This window comes from Talpa europaea (genome assembly GCF_964194135.1).
Source record: "Talpa europaea genome assembly, chromosome: 14".
NCBI classification, from domain to species: domain Eukaryota; kingdom Metazoa; phylum Chordata; class Mammalia; order Eulipotyphla; family Talpidae; genus Talpa; species Talpa europaea.
This window is the reverse complement of record NC_140082.1, coordinates 87,962,238-87,979,483: the sequence shown is the minus strand read 5'-3', so window position 1 is coordinate 87,979,483 and position 17,246 is coordinate 87,962,238.

Genomic DNA, 17,246 nt, shown 5'->3' with positions numbered 1-17,246 from the left:
CAAATTGTATCTTTAAAAACAGACATACGGTGTGAATGGATAGGCTCAATATAGCTATATGTTAATTCTCTCCCCCCACCAACTTGATCTACGAATGTAATGCAATTCCAATAAAAACCAGAAATTGACTTTCTGTGGAAATTGATTGGAAATGCACATGAAACTGCAAATGGTCTAGAATATCCAAATCAATTTTTGAAAAAGAACAAAGTTGGAGAACTTACCATGCTTAGTGGGAGAACTTACCCTTAACTATAAAGCTACCAAATCAAGCCAGTGTAGTGGCATCGGTCCTAAGGACAGATGTACAGAACAATAGGACAAAATAATCTAACAATAGATCCACAAATTTATGGTCCACTTTTTTTTTTTTTTTTTCAGAAAAGGGGTAATTCAATAAGGTAGTGTTTCCCCCCAACAAATGGTGCTGAAACAAGTGGGTCTCCACATGCAAAAAGGAACCTCAACCCTTACCTCACACCAGCTTCAAAAGTTAACTCAAGCATGTCCTTCCCCAAGGCACCCCTGCACCATCACCACAGCCCCCTGTGCTGCTCCCTCCCTCTGATCCCTCTCCCTCCTCTTCCCAGGTAGGATGTCTCCTGTTTATAATTGTCTGTTTTGGCTTTGTTGTGTTCTGTATTGTTATTTTTTTACACTGATGTCCTATTTGGTTCCCCTATACCCCGGCTGTAAGTGAAACCATCCGATATTTTTCTTTTTCCTTCTGGCTTATTTCACTGAGCATAATTCCTTCTAGCTCCATCCAGTTGCTGTGAATGGCATGAGTTTATCTTTTTTGATTGCTGAATAACCTGAGGGGGTGGGGGGAAGCAAATATTGTTTAAAAATGAACAATGATGTAAAAAATAAAACATTTAAAGTAAAAAAAAGTTTACTCAAGCAGATCATAAACCTAAAAGCCAGAGGTAGAATTTCTCAACAAAAACAAAGGAGAAAATGTTTGTGACCTTGGGTTTGGCAAAGACTTTTCATCTAGGACACAAAAAGCACAAGCTTTATTTAGAAAGAAAAAAAAAAAGGACAAACTGGAATCTAACAAAATTAAGAACTTCTTTCTGCTCTTCAAAAGATACCGTTAAGAAGAAAAAGAAATTGGGGAGAAAGAAATTTGTAAAACATATCTAATGAAGGACACATGTTCAGAATATTTAAAGAACTGTTGAAGTTGTTTGAAAAATTGAAAAAAATTTGTTTTTAACTCTGCTTTTATTAGAGTGATTTACATATAATAAAGTTCAACCATTTAAACTATACAGTTGAACAAGTTAGTTCTGGCAACTATGTATAATCATCTAACCACCACCATGATTGAGGCACAGAACCTTAGAGAATTTACAACTCAAAAATAACACAAAAATGGCTGAAAGATACTTGACAGATCTTTCATCACAGAAGATACCTACTATTAGCAGTCAACAAGCCACCACAACCATGGCTCAAGTCTAAAAGGTGGGCGATACCAATTTCTGATGAGTAAATAGAGACACTGGACCCTCTGGCATCGCTGGTGGGATCAGATAAATGTACGGGCTCTTTGAAAAAACTCGGATGGCTTCTTAATAAAGTTAAACTTTATTATATGACCCAGCAATCCCATTCTTAGGTATTTACTCAAGAAAAGTGAAAATAAATGTTTCACAAAACATTATGCAAATAGTCTAGAAGCTTTACTGAAAATTGCTAAAAGCTGGAAACCAAATATCCATCCAACCAGTGCAGAGATAAACAATTTATGGTATATCCATACATTGAACTACTACTCAGCAAAAAAAAAAAAAAAAGGGGGGGGATGCACACTACTGATACATGCAACTATGTAGGTAGGTTTCAAAAGCCAGATACAAAAACTTAATGTCCTGTATGAGCCCATTCTCATGAAATTTTTAAAAAGGCAAAACTGTAAGTGACACAAAGTAGATTAGGACTTGCCTGGATGTAGCATAGGGTCAGTGGACTGGCTGCAAAGGGCAGGAAGAGACTTTCTGGAGAGACAAAAATGCTCTATACCTTGATTGTGGTGGTTAGATAATTGTACAGAGTTACCAGAACTGATTAATTGAATTGTATACTTTGCGTGAAGTTTATTGTATATAAATTATACTAATAAAAAAAGCATTAAAGGCAACCTCTCTCCCCACATCAAACAATTCAACAGCCCGTTATCAGGCCTTAAGCTGCCACTGGATCGAACATAGGCCTCCCTGTCCCAGGGCGGGGCCCAGGAGAACACTCAGCGGCTTCCAGAAGCAGCACAGTAACAAGCCTGCAAGAAGTTGTGAGGAGCAGGGAAGGTCCACAGAGCTAGTAAGTAGGAGAGTGTCACTTCTAAGTATCACTGAAGAGAAAGTTAGCGACACTTAACCAGCCGCAGCCACATGATGCCACAGCTCCCAAGAAAGTACAAAACTGAACAGTCCTGGAAAGACACATCTGTTTCTCCCCAAGTCTTTACAGACACAGAATCACTGAATGCTCTTCTCTTGATTGCCAATACTCTGAACCTGTCTGACGCAGTCTACTGGATACACACTAGCAACTCAGAGCAGAAGTGACTGCTGGAAAACCAAAGGCAAGGACAGATGGAAGAATTTCTTTCCAGAAGAGAAAAGCTATTAAAAAGAAACAGTTAAGATTTTGGAAGAAATGGCAAAGTCACTTAATCTCTCCAGGCCTCAGTTGATTCTGCTATAAAACAAGCTCTACAACCCCCACACTAACCTTCAGACATCCCGTGCAGGGGACCATGGTGTCCTGAGCCACAGCCTATAAGCATACTTATGAAAACAGATCAGCTGTTATTTAAGACATGCTACCTGACAGCCACAGCATCCTTGGATTGGTGGGAAAGAGGCTGGTAGTGAGACGGACTAGCAGGCCTACAAGAAATGACCTGCCGATGATAACTCCAATCTGTGCATCATGGCCACGTCAACTGCAGCCACATTTCCCAGCAACAAATCCAGAAGTATGCAGCGATAAATGCTAACCTTCCCACCTAAAACAGTACCTGTCTATACTGCACTCATCTGCCACAATTTGGATCTAATTTAAAATTAGATGGACTGGAAGGCAAAGGCAGGGTTTCCAGTTCTGGCTCCTTCGGTCTTCACCGGGTTTTCAGGGAATCCCTCAAAACTATCTCTACTTTGAAAGATATGAGAAAGCTTTTCTAAGACCATCACATTGTCGTCACTCACCTGCAAATTCAAGAACCACCTACCTGCAAAATATTTTGAGAGCCAGTAATAGTACATAGACTCTCAACCTGGTTACCAAGTTAACTATCCTGGGCGGTTCCTACACCACCTAAGCCACAAAATAACACTAAGATTTTTGTTGTTGCTGTTCTTTCATATTATCCCAAAACAAAAATACAGGGGGAAAAGGGTTAATATGCAAATTTGAGTCCTTGAAGATAGCAGAAATTAGGCATCGCAAATGTCCTCAACCCTGCCTTTGTCAAATGTAGGTCAGTAACTTGGATGAAGACAAGAAATCTCGCTCACCAAACTGAGTGTGATGGTTAATAGACTCCAGGCCCCAAAAAGTTTCCAGACTGGGAGGGAGCGCAGGTCCTGAGACTGCTCGTTTGTGTACCCCTTTACCCCAGTGCAGTGTGTAGTGACTCCTGGGGATGGTGTGTGAGATGCTGCCCGGGGAAGTGATAATACAAATACAGTCCTTGCTTTCAAAGCACATTTTTCCAGATACAAAAACAAGTAAATGGAATGACAAGACCTTAGCTATGCAGGTAGAAGACGACGCAACAGAGTATGGTCAGGAAAGGCCTGAAGAGAAGGTGATTCCTGAGCCAACTCTCAGCAGTTGAGATGCATAAGGGATAGAGGGGAGAGGGATCATTCTAGAGAGAAAAGTACGTAGTATTCACATGAGAGGCATGAGTAGCTCATAGCTTCTAAGGGTACAACTAGTGGTTGTTCCGCAGGGCAAAAGCACGGGTGCAGTGGTGATGATGTTTGTAAGAAAAAAAAGTAAGGAAGAAGGGAGAGAGGGAGGGCAGGGCAGGGGGAGGGAGAGAGAACACTCAGGGATTAGGAAGAAAAAAATCCCAATCATTCAAACATTGCATTAAGTACCTACTATGTACCAAGTACAGAAAACATGCTCCGATACATTCGACTGCATTCGATCAATACAGATGGGAAGGCTGTAGAGCAGAAGTACTTGTAAAATGCACTTAAGGGCTGGTTCACACTAAACTCAAAGAGTCAACAGCATAAAAAGGGCTGCCAAAACCAATGGTTTGCATCAGTGGATGTGTGGTTACCAGTTGCATACTGGTGTGTAGTTAATAAAATAGATATTTAGTGACAAAGCAGAAAACCTGACAGGTGATCCCAAAGCACTGTTTACTCAACAGACCTAGAACTTAATGATGGTTCATTCTGGGAACTCGCAAGAGAGACAGGAACAAACAAATTACAAGGTTAGGGACAAAGTGTAGAAAAGGCAGAATGAAATGAAAATCAAGTTTGCTTGTTTGACAAAGTAACCGCTGATGAAACTAGGGAAGTTCAAAGTGGAGAAAAGATCTAAGGGGCTTTAAATAGCCTTTAGGTTTCTCTTAACTCCAAGATTCTACAGCTTGACAAATGAGCATAAATATTAGCCACTTATTTACAGCGTTTCAAAAGCTTTATTCAAGTTGTCACTGTCACCAACCAGATGAACTGTATTACGAGGAAGACGCAGTGACGATGAGAATGGCTACATGGATAAGATGTTGAATTCTCTGAAGGACTGAAAATTACTAACACCCAAATATTTGCTTTTAAAGATCTCTGGTCTGCCACAGCACAGATGATAAGTCTATAAACAGATACACAGCAAGGCTGAAAAGTAATAAATGCTAATAGATCAAGAAAGATTATAAGTAGATTAAAAGTACCACTAATTGTGCCCTTTAGTTTTATCATTTATCAAGGTTTTACCATTTATCGAGATGCAAACTGGTTAAAAAAAAAAGGGTGTGTGTGCAAAGGATGGGGTAAACAAGCGTGAATTCTTAATTTCACTCTGAGGGAAATCTTGGCACAAATTGGTTGAGTCCCAGCTCAGATGTCAGAATGGCTGGAGTCAAGCTATATAACTCTGGGCAACCCAACTGCACCTCTTTCTCTTCAGGCAAGACAGATAAATAAGAAACTACCAATTGTAATTACACAAAATGTACAAAACTAGAAATGACTTAGAGTAACTGGCTAAAGGGCCTCCCCGGTGGCGCAGCAGTTGAGCACTGGGCTGCGAAGCTGCCCATAGCCTCTGCAGCACCAGTTTGATCCCCGGCCACCAGCGAGGGTCCCACATGACGCGCAGACCTCTCCTGCCACCCGCTGCTCCCCTCAGCAGTGTACTTTGTCAGTCTGCCTGCTCTGCTCCCCGCTCTGGCTCTGGTGAATTCTCTCACCCTCCCGCGCTTCTGACTGTACCCAGTGCATGTATAAAATAAAATGGATAAATCCTTAAAAAAAAAAAAAAAACTGGCTATGGTGAAACTAAAAGGGAGAGAATAAATATTTATGGGGTTTATTACACATTCTCTCATGTTCCCAAAACGCCTGAGAAATAGAGATAATCCCTACTGCACCAGAAAACGGACATCAGTGCTCAAAGAGCTTACAGAACACCCTGCCCACAGGTGGAGCAGACTTGGGATCCAATCTGTGTCACTCTGAGACGGCGTTACCTCCCGCATCTGTAACTTCTAACACCCATGCAGAGCACACACACTGGCACTCTTGTGGTGGCACAGGCACAAGGGGGACAGGCAGGGAGAGGCTTGCAGAGAGTCTCTGGTCTGATAAAGCCTGAGACTTTAACCCTCTGGTTGCTGCAACTCAGGGGCTGTGCTTGAAGTAAGGGGGCCATCTGAGGGGGAGGTCCAAGGGTAGCCAGAGCAAGAAGTGGGAACCAGGCCTGGAGCAGCATTTCAAACTTTTAACAAGCCTTATGGCCTCACCAGTGCATAATTAGCTGGGTGTGAGCACACCAGGGCACTTTCGTAAAAGGTTAAGATCAGAATCACAGGCCTCTGGCTTCCGCACCTCAACTAATGCGTATTATCAAGGACTCATCACCAAGTGACCCCCAGCACCGCCACCAGCAACAGCATCTGGAGAGAAAAAGCAAGCACCCACCAACAGCTCTCCCACCCCAGCGGCTCTCCGCGGAAGTTGCCTCTGCTATCGACAGAACTCACTGCCTTGGATGCAAAATCAGTCTAGTTCAAACGCCCCAGTCTCCTCCTTGCTCTTTCTCAGAAACAAGAGTGTGGCAGGAAAGCAAAGCAGAGAAAGGCAGGGGGGAAGCAGGGCAGGCAAACATGCCACAGACCGACAGAAGCCTGTGCTGGCATGTTTTGGAAAACCACCCCATTCTACCATTTGAGTCTTGGCTGCTACTTCGTCTACGGACCTCAGAGGAGTGTGGATCTGTCAGGCACTGCAGGGACAGTGATCGCTCAGCTGGTTAAGACCAGACACGGGGAAAGCAGGCCAAGCCACGCCCTTGCTGCGCTTCACAGGCTCCACGCATGTCTTCCTCCTCCTCCTGACAAACAATGTCAAACAGCCGTGATTTCTACTCTGGTCTCTCATTAAATTTAGCAAATGTTTATTCCGATTCCCACAAGTAAGATTTTCTGCCCCATTTTACCCCTCTCCTCTTTCTGGAACATTACAGACCTTTTTTAAATTGCCCCATGGGTCACTGAGATTTTGCTCCATTTGGTTTCAACTTCCTTCTGTTCTTTGCATTAGATAATTCTTATTCATCAAGAATTTCAGTGACTTTTCTCTGATGTCTGCTAAGCGTAACCTAGAAAATTTTTATTTCAGGTAATTTTTCTTTTATCTTCTAGTTCTGTGTGAGATTTCATAGCTTTTCGTTACGAGAAGATCTTTTCCTGTACATATACTTAAATTTAATAACAACAACTTTTAAATCCGTCTCAGCTAAATCCAACACCTGGCTCGTTTTGAGATCAGGCCCATGGATGAAATTGTTCTGGAGGGTGGGTCACTTCCCTGTTTCTTTATACCTGGAGTAATTTTGGATTGTGTCCTGGATATTGTGGCAACTCTGGGTTGTTTCTGTCCTCCAAGAAACGTGGCTTTTTTGAGCAGGATATTAATTCAGCTCAGATGGCAAACCTCTGCCTCAGCTGGGGATCAGGTAAGCAGCGCCTGTCCGCCACCGCGCACAGAGCACACCCCGGGAAGGAAGCGTGTGGGTGATTTTTATTCTTCCACTTCATATTTATTCTAAAATGCCCAATGAATTAAATGCTGCACATTCTACAATTTCCACAGTAAACACAGATTACTAAATATGAAAATAAAGAGGTCACTTATTAGCATTTCTTATTAGCATGACTTCACAATTGCTTAAGGCGGATGCCTCACCCCTGGAACGGACCTACGTCTATCTGGAAAACTCCAATCTCTTCTGACATGTTGACTCGGCAAGGTCAAACAGGGCATTCGTTAAATGAAGCCATGCAGCCACAGCTCAGTCACCCGCCACCAAGGGCTGCAGTTCTGTAGATGAAGACAGAGCTAATGGAAGTGCCAAAAGTAAAGGCAAATCACTTTGTTTGCCAACACTCTACATATATCTGCAGCGGGCAAGCCCCGTGAGCTACAATAGGCGTGAGGAGTCTGGACCTCAGCTACAAACCGTGGTGCTGCGACCGACAACCTCCACTTACTTCTCCTGGGCTCCCACTCTGCACAGCTGACTCAGCCCACTGCTCCCCAAGAGAAAGGCAGCCCTCTCCCCTAGTAACTGCTTGGGGGCTTTAAGGCCAAGAATGTGTTTTTTTCCATTTCTATAACCTCCAAAGCACCTGGCACAATACCACACCAGAGAAGTCCTCAGCAGCAGTGAGAAAAATCACTCACTTTGGAGGTCAAATAAACCCAGATTTGAAAGTTAAGTAGGCCTCTTCCTCTTCTACAAAAATTATTTTGAAAGTCTAATAAAAACACAGGTATATGTATGCACAGTAGATTATTTCCACGGGGTCTGGAGCAACGCATTTACCCTTTCTAAGCCCAGGTTCCTGTCAGCACAAAGGGGATCACACCTTTTCACAACACCCTTGGAAGGGCTACGCAAGAAAATCTAAGTGGAAGCCCAGCAACAGTCAGTGCCAGGTGCACCGTACAGAGCAAGGGCACCGTACAGAGCAAAGGCACTTATTGTGACATCACTAAACAGGCCGATCCACCACCTCAGGGAGCTGTCAGGGACAGTTCACGAGTTCATACAATCTCACAAGCGCTAAGCAGACTCTAACTAGGCGGGGGGCAGGGAAGGGGGACAGCTGAGTTAGAGAAATCTAGAAAGTGGGGCAGTGAGTCTCCTACAGACTCCGCAGCAGTGCAGTCCTTGTTATCTGGATTTTGATTAAGGAGTGGTCAGAATTAGTGTTCAAAGCAGAAAGGCCTGTTGAGCTGAAATCTTCCGTGTATATATCTGAATGACTAAACAAACACTTCTAATTTTGCTTACAGCGTGAAAGGTGAACTCAGATTACAGTTTCGAGTGGACAGGCAAAAAGGGTAGGATTCTCTAACAATGAGCTGAGGCTTGGAAAAATGCCATGGGGCTTTTCTGTTTTTCTATGTTTGAGACAAGGTAAATATGGAAGACAGAGCTAAGGCCCACTGCTCAGGGCGGTGGTGTGCAAAAGGAAGTACATAAAAGACTTCTGTATCTATCTTATTTCCTCCTTCCCTCCCAATGAGAATGAATTTCAGACTAGGAGATAGAGCATAAATAAGAGCAAAGCAAAAATTATCCGCCCAAGTCATGAAGACACTGCCAGCGATCTGACTTAAAGGAGCTTGTCCCAGGCCAGAAAGAGGTACTTGCCGCATCATTCAAGATTAAGAATGAAAGGGGTAGGGCCTCCTGGGCGGCGCAGCAGGTTGAGCGCAGTGCTGTGAAGCTGTCCGCAGCCTCTGCAGCGCGGGTTCGATTCCCGGCCAGCCAGGGAGATACCCACATGGCGCGGCAGACCTCTCCTATCTCCCCGCTGCTCCCCTCAGCAGTGTACTTCGTCAGTCCGCCTGTTCTGCTCCCTACTCTGTCTCTGGTGAATCCTCTCACCCTGCTGCACCTCTGGCCTGTACCCCAGCTCTTGTATAAATAAAAAATAAATCTTTGGAAAAAAAAAGGGGGGGGCAGAAGATTCAAAAGGGACAAGGGCAGTTCCAGTAAGAAACAGATCCACAGACTGTATCACTGAGCTTTACCTCAGTGTGAGACATAGCTGTTGATGGGAGGGTACACAAGCCTTAGAAACTGCAGCAATAATCTAAAAACTCAACACAGATCCTCCACTGGATGCAGTTGTTTTTAAGTCACTTTTTTCATCCAAGGGATTGGTAGTGCGTCTGGGTTTTAGCAAAACACCTGCTCAAATCCCCCACCATCCTGGGGAGCAACCTGGCTCAAGTGACAAGGAGGCCGATGGGATGGAAGCAGCGCATGACTAAGAGTCTCCCTCCTCCGGCCCGTGCTTTATCTAGGTTACAGCAGGCTGTTCTTGTAAGAATTAGTGGGAGGGGGAGAATTATGACCCACATGCCACTGTTGTCATCCTCAGCCCCACAGTGGTGTCATCAAGGAGGCAAACAGTGATGAGGCTCTGCAAGATACAAGATTTCTATCACAGGCGCTGCAATTCTTCCCCACCCGCCTCAGGCCGGCTCTGAGGAAGACTTTACCACTGGTGAAATATCTAATGATAAAATGATCACAGACAGAGAATACCCGAGGTTCTTTAAGAACACCAACTCACGGAAAGACCAAAGAGGCAAAAACTCTGAAAGGCTAAAAGGATGTCCCGGGACTGGACACGAAAGGCCAGTATGCCACGATGAAATTTACTGTGGATACAAAAAAGCCCTGCGTTTCTACTTGAAAACACCCAAAGGAACAGACAGAAGAAAGCTATCTCATTCGTATACGTGAAAGAAACTTGAAACTTTTGGTAGCGATCCATCCCTCCTCTCCAGTAAGGTGAATCATGGTTCTTAGGGTAAAAAAAAAGGGGTCAATCTGGCTCAGTTTCTTGACTGCTGTTAACAGACCAAACCAGAGAAAAAGCACTGAGCTTCAGAGAGCCTCGGTGAGACACTGGAAACGGTTATTAAATGTTAGGTCAAGGCGGTGGCTTGCAGGTGCAGGGCTTCCCTATGGAGAGAGGAGAATGTTCCAGATATCATGGCGAGCGTTCACCACTCTGGCTATGTTAGGTGTCACTACATTGTACACTTTCGATGGGTGGGTGAGTTATATGGTATGGGGGTGAAGATCTATCTCAATAGAAAGCCTTTAAAAGAGTTAAGAATAAAATCCAGGTCCATATGCTTTTCATTTTATTAAAGATCTCGTGTTTATTGTTTTAAACAGCAAACCAGCGATTTCTGACTCCAGGTCTAATCTTTTGGCTTAACCTACTCCCTAGCCCCTCCTTAAAGTTCAGAAAGCAGGATAAGGAACATTAAGTCCTGTCAAGCAGCACACCAAAACCCCAAAACCAATGAAGTCACGGAAACTGTGGCTCAAGTCTTCCCACGCGTTGTTTGATTTGGCGCTGATTTTGCTCCAAAGCAAAAAAGGGAATCGCAATTACCTGACTTGCATTTGCAAGGGTATGAACGACTTCCACAGTCAACCGTAACACCCAACACGTCGTCCTCCGAGGCTCGCGGGGAAGCCCGCTGCCTGGTGTCATCGGCCAATGCGATCTCCCAATTCCATTTCTCTGCCTGCTTTACAGAATGATGGCGAGCCACACACCTTTGTACTTCACACCTACCTGGATGCCAATCTCCAGTTACCTGAAACTCACACATTCATTCACCATACTAAGAAAAAACTGATACGACATGCCAGGAGATATAACCAGGACAACACTGAGTTCTCTGAAGGTTTAGTCTGTGCTCTCGGGGGGCTTTTAGCCCAGCGAGGGGCAAAAGTCAATCACACAAACGCACAGCAAAGTACAATATTACACAGAGGAGGGCACAGACAGCAGCAAACTGCGAGATCTTACCCACATGGCGAAGTCAGGAAAAGCTTCTCTGAGAGGAAGTGAGTGTCTAAACAGGAACTGAGAAACAAAGAAAAAGAGACGCCAAGACCCCAGCAGGATAAAAAGAAAGAAAGAACCGTGTAAAGCACGAAGCATCGAGGGGCGCTCAGCGTGAAATGAGGCGGGATGAGAGTGTGGGGCCAGACCATCCAGGGGCTACTGACCCCACCAGTTCTGTGGGTCTTTATTTTTAAAACCAAGGTCATGATTAGATTTGGACTTTGAAAGAATCACCTGCTGCACGGCGGACACCAGAGTGGAAAAGGCAGAGATGCCTTTGCTGCCGTAAGGCATGGCAGCAACTCAGGTGAGACGAACAGCCCGGGCGGGAATGACGAGGCCAGAGAGACGGGCAGGCGCCAGATATTTGGGCTCTCCATGCGAGATTTCACCATTAATGTTTTTAACAAATACAGGGAATAACAACATTGGAGTATCAAAGATGATTCGTAGATTCTTTGGTTCCGTGACAGTCACACAGTGGACACCCCCCCCATCCTAATTAAATGGTCAGTGGCAGATTTGGCAAGAGTCCGAGAGCTAAATCATTTACCTATTTGTGTCAATTTTCTGAAAAATTCTAGCAGAGCAATAAAAAATTTGTTAGAGTATCCCTCTAAAACTTGGCTAACGTTGAGTGACCATCACACATTCCAGTAGAAGGCACCACACCACCACACCACAGCGCAAAGCACATCCCCCCAGTCACCAGCGAGCTGGAGAGGGTGAGACGCTGGATTTCTGCTGCTAACACTGCCCCTCCTCCCTCCTTTTTTCCAAAACCATCCTCTTTCTTGCACTAACTTTTACTGCATTCTCAAATAAAATGTTACCCCACTATTGTTTTACTTGAATGGTGAAATGTCCCTCCTTGGGTTCTGTACTCACCGCCGGAATATACTTACCCTTGGAGACTTTTTGCTAGAATGACTACGTGAGCTAAAAAGAAATGCTGATTAGGTTCCTGTCTCCTCTATCTTACAGAAAGGGCAAGACCCCCGCGAAGTAACTGACGCGGTGGCAGAGCTGAAAGGGGTCAACCCTGTCTGCTTAAGTCCCTGCGGCTCAGGCAGATCTTCCCCAACGCAAAATGTTATTTTTGTTTGACTCCTTCTGGAAATTTTCTAAAGATGACAGCCACCGGCTGCAGATAAAAAGTCCAGAGAAATGTGGCTCATCTGCTTATGGTCCGAGCAGCGTGCTCACAGAGAAGGACACAATGAGCAGGATGAGGAGGAAGCAAAGGTTCAAAACCTAGGATCTCCCTGGCTACACGTCCCACCTCATCCACGACCAAAAGAAGAGGCAACACAGCACAAAAAAGCTGACCATGTTGTCCAAAGTCACACGACTAGCCAAGTGGACAGCCAGAAATAAGCAGGAAAGCCTTAGTAACAGAGATTCTGGCTCCAAAATTGATGCTCTTCACCATCATGCAGTAAGCTCTGCCTCTCACAACATACACTGTGAGACCCAAATATTATTACTGGCATTTATTTATATGATGCTTAATGATATAATGGGTTTTCAATTAAATTCTCTTCATCAGAATCCAGAGCTTTAGGAAGGGCTGGGCAAAGTGGAGAGGAAGAAAACGCACGTTTACCTGGCCAAATTGCCTCCACCGGGAGCTACTTCCAGAAAGTTCTCAGGCCCAACAAAGATTTCTCCATCCGCCCCTCGGTTTTAGCCATCACTTACATGCAGCACGCTCTTGACACTGACGCTCCAGCTCTCGCTTTGGAAGGCATCTGCGCTCACCACCACGCCATCAACACTCCAGCTCCAACTCTGTGTGTGAGCTCCACACCTGTCAACTAGACATCCTGCCCTAGGTGATGGTCTGCACCAAGCCCACCCTCTCACTGGCCTCTGGCCTTCATCCTCAGGTCCTGCATTCTTGCGATGACTTCCTTCTGCTCTCCCTTTTCCCGTCTATGAGTATCTTAACGCGCCCTGTTCAGGTACCTTCACAATGTTGCTCACCCATGCCTTCTGCCTAAGCCTTCATCTTCTCCCTTGGGCCATGGCTGCCCTACTGCTTCCCTGCCTGAGCATGAACACAGCATCAAAAGGTTCAACTCTCTCATAATTTTAATATAATTAGTGAGTGAATTCTCTGATCAAATTACTCCAAGGACACCTTGCTTTCTAAACAATAAGGCCCAACTGCCTAGCCTCAAATTACTATCCACACCTTTATTTCCTGCTGCCATCATATCCCTGACATACCAGACCAACATCATATCCCTGAGACTTCAGACCGCTTGCTGGTCACGACACTTCTACAACTAAGTCAAAGTGAAAAGGAGACAACATGACAATGAAACAAATATGAATTTTTGGGTCTCTCCCAAAAATGTTGCCTTAATTTGATTAATGGGTTGGACTGAATTTATTTAATTATGGGTAGGCTTTTCCACAGATCGTATCTTGCTCCCTATAAGCATGGCAATAAGGTAAATCACAGCACTATGGGAGCCCAGAGGAAGATGTAATTAAATGAATTCTTGTTAGAACACACAGCTTAATAAACTACTTCCGTAACATGACAAGCGGATAGAAGAAAAATTAATAATCATCCTGAACAACCAATTTCTTCCATAACGTATTACAAAAATGATTTCTGCATCAACAATCACTGAAAGTCCTAAGCTATATCAGATTATTTTCCTGTCTTCAAAATTTAAACATATTACTAAGTTTTCTCTAGGCTGACTCCACGGCTGCCACAAGAGAATATATAAACTCTCACCACAAGCTCTAGAAATGCAGAATTAGAGACAGGCATGTCAGTGATAAAGTGCCAAGTGTTCACCATTTTCTTTCCAAGGGCCTCAAATTCATGGCCCCCAAAGCCTGCTAACTGAACACTCATCAAAACCATCCAACATGTTTAACTTGCCACGACCTCCTTCTGCTCTCCCTCTTCCCTTCAATGTGTATCTTAGCACTTGCTCATAATTTTAATATAGTTAGTGAGTGAATTCTCGGATCAAATTGCTCCAAGGACACCTTGCTTTCTAAACACTAAGGCCCAACTGCCTAGCCTCAAATTACTTGCTTAGATAATTTCCCAGCACTGATCAGAGATCAGAAGATAACAATTTTCTAAGCAAGCAAGTTGGGGGGGGGGGTGCTTATTTAAAGCAGTAATATACTTTAAGAGAAGACAGTAAATGCAAAAACTGTAAGCATGGCTGCATGATTTCTCTCTCCACCTTTAACTTCCGCAGCTGTGAATCCCTGTCAAAACAGTCCCGACTGCACCATATGAAGAGTTAACATCTTCTCTGCTAATAAAATGCCCCAGGGCAAGAGGCTGGGAGAGAAAGCCACCAGGGAGAAGTCCCAAAGGGAGAGAGGAAGGCCACCCAGAGTAAATGCACTTACCAGGAAGTGTCACTAGAATCCCGGTGTTAACCTCACTAAAACTTCACTAAATGGTAATCCCTTTCCCACAAAGCCTATGTGGCCATGTTCTCTGGGGGAAAAAAAATTAAAATTATTCTGTGCTCCCTCTTAGACATCCTAAAAGGATTATGTTTTGTTTGTTGGTATTTCAGCTCAAACACTATCAGCTTCCCCCCCGCCCCCCACTATTTCTGAATTAGTGAAAAGCAAAAACAACAATCAACACACCATAAACATTTTACTTTAAACAATTTCTACTCCCAGGTGGATTACTTTTACAACCAAGCCAAAGGTTTCCTGGTACTTGGACAGGAGAGATGAAAACAACTCACTTTTTATTTCCTTTTCTAGGCCTCGTAACCCACCTTTTAATTTTCTTCATTCTGATTCACTGGTCCAACCGTGCTAAAATGGTCACTAGAAGCTGACCCCTTCGGTCGTCTGATCTGCCTGCTCTAGCCTATGCTCTAAAGTTCAACCCAGACAGAACCTCTTCAGGAATAAATACAGTTCATGTAACAAGTAGTTGGCTCAAGTGGAATGCCCTAAATCATTAAGCAAAATAGTTCAGCAATTAACAGGGCAGGTTAATATGAAAAGCTCTTCTCTGAATTGTCCAGCATAGAAATGGCCACCCGCCTCCCTTTGTATTCATTACACTCTCAGCCTTACCCTGAATGACTAAGAAAATTTTGCTGGCAAATGTCAATGAGGGGGGTGAAATCTGGATTCTTGTACAGACCTATCAACCACCTTTCTGTTTCCAGACAGGATACTATGGTAACAGCATAAGCAACAGATTAGAGTAAGTGATGCTATTTGATGAAATGTGAGCGGCCATGTGAAGTTCTGGCTGTCAAACAGGCACTGACAGTGACAAAAAACCCCCAAATGGATGAGGAAAAATAAGCTCCAGGATTCCAAATATCCTACTTACACACACACACACACACACACACACACACACATTCTCTCTCTCTCTCTCTGTTTAAAAAGAATATGCTACAAATGATGCTTCTTGTCCATTAACTCAAACGCCAACAGTTTGCTATTTAAAATTCAAGGACACCTCAAAGTTAGTGGTTCTTTCAACACTGGTCCCTATGCCTGACAGCACTAATCATACCATCAGGAACTTATTCCATGGTTCCACCAACACCAAAAACTTTAAACGGTGACATGCCATAGAAGAATCTTTGTTGAGAAGCTAGTCCATTTTACAGATGAGGAAATGGAGTCACCTGCCCGGTAATCCACACCTAGTTATTACTTAATGCTCGATAAATTAAAATTGCTGATGAGATCAATCCAAATTCAGGGGATTTTCCTTGTTGGAAATCCCAGCTCTCTTTATCCTTCTCTCCAGCTAACCAACAGCAAAGGTAAAACTAAGTCTCCTAGAGCTGAAAGCACAGGACAGAAAGAAGAGAAACAAGACTGAATCTGGACATTCGGGGTTGTTAGAACTTCTAATTCTGATCAAGAATAAAAGGGAAACCACTGAATGAGAAAAGGAGAATCCCATTGTTAGGGGGAAATGATGTCCTGAGCTAATTTTATATAGGCTTTGTGGACCTTACCCCTACTTCAGACTAACGTCATCAAGACATTGGGAAAGACAAATCCCGTTACCACCAAAGGGAGGGTGGCTGGGACCTGAGGGTGGAGTTGAGCAGCCAGGTTGGATATAAAAACCAAACACGTGGGCCTTGGGGGGCTCGCTGTTGCTCGCCTCCTGGCTACACAGCTCCCGGCTTGCGGCCAGCTCGCAGAGCGCCATTTGGGATTCCTGATCGGCGGATCCGGTAGGACTCATTTAAAACTTTGTCTCCCACTTTTCTCCCTGAGCTGTACATTTCCTCATTTGCCCTGCCCTTGTCAATAAACCTTTTATTAACCTTTCGCGTGTGCCAGCAGTAGAGCATGGATAAGTCCTTTTAAGCGCGCGGGTGAGGACCCACAGTCAGGCACCCCGTTTTGTATCGGGGTTGCTCTACAACACTATCAATATCTCTTTTTTCAAAGTCTTTCAAACCACAAAAGACAACACAGGGTTAACTGAAAGATGGTTATGCTTTGCCCCCGAAATTCCAAGCTATCTCCGGCTGGTTCAAAGAAACTAGACAACTGATGTAACCCAAGCCTGCAAAAAAGAAGGGGGGAAAACAGTGGTCAGCAGAGAAGGAATAAAATTTTAATACAACTGTGACATTCCACAAAGTGGGGTGAGGCTCAAGGCCTCACAAAAGGTGCTCATCAAGTATTAAGCCCTAATCCTCTCTCCCTTCCCATAAGAAATGCAAACAACAACAACAACAAATAAACCGGAGCCGAATCCATAAGCAGATCCAAGTAAGGATTGTTCCAGGGACCTTGCTGTCCGGAACACGCACAACACACACTGCCTGAAGTTTAAAAGATACTGCTGAGCCAAAACCAGGATGGCAGTGACAGAGACAGAAAGGTCTTTCCTTACAATTTGGCAATTCCCAAAAGTGTCTCTAGCAAACATGATTTGGTGTTTGGGAAAAGAAAAAAATTTGCTGTTTGGTTTTTTAATGAAGTATTTTATTTTATATAATTCTTACATCATTTTTCATTTTTGCATAATGTATGCATTTTCATTTTGGTTTTATTCCCCATACAATTCTCACCCCCTTTTTCTGACCCTAATCCCTCT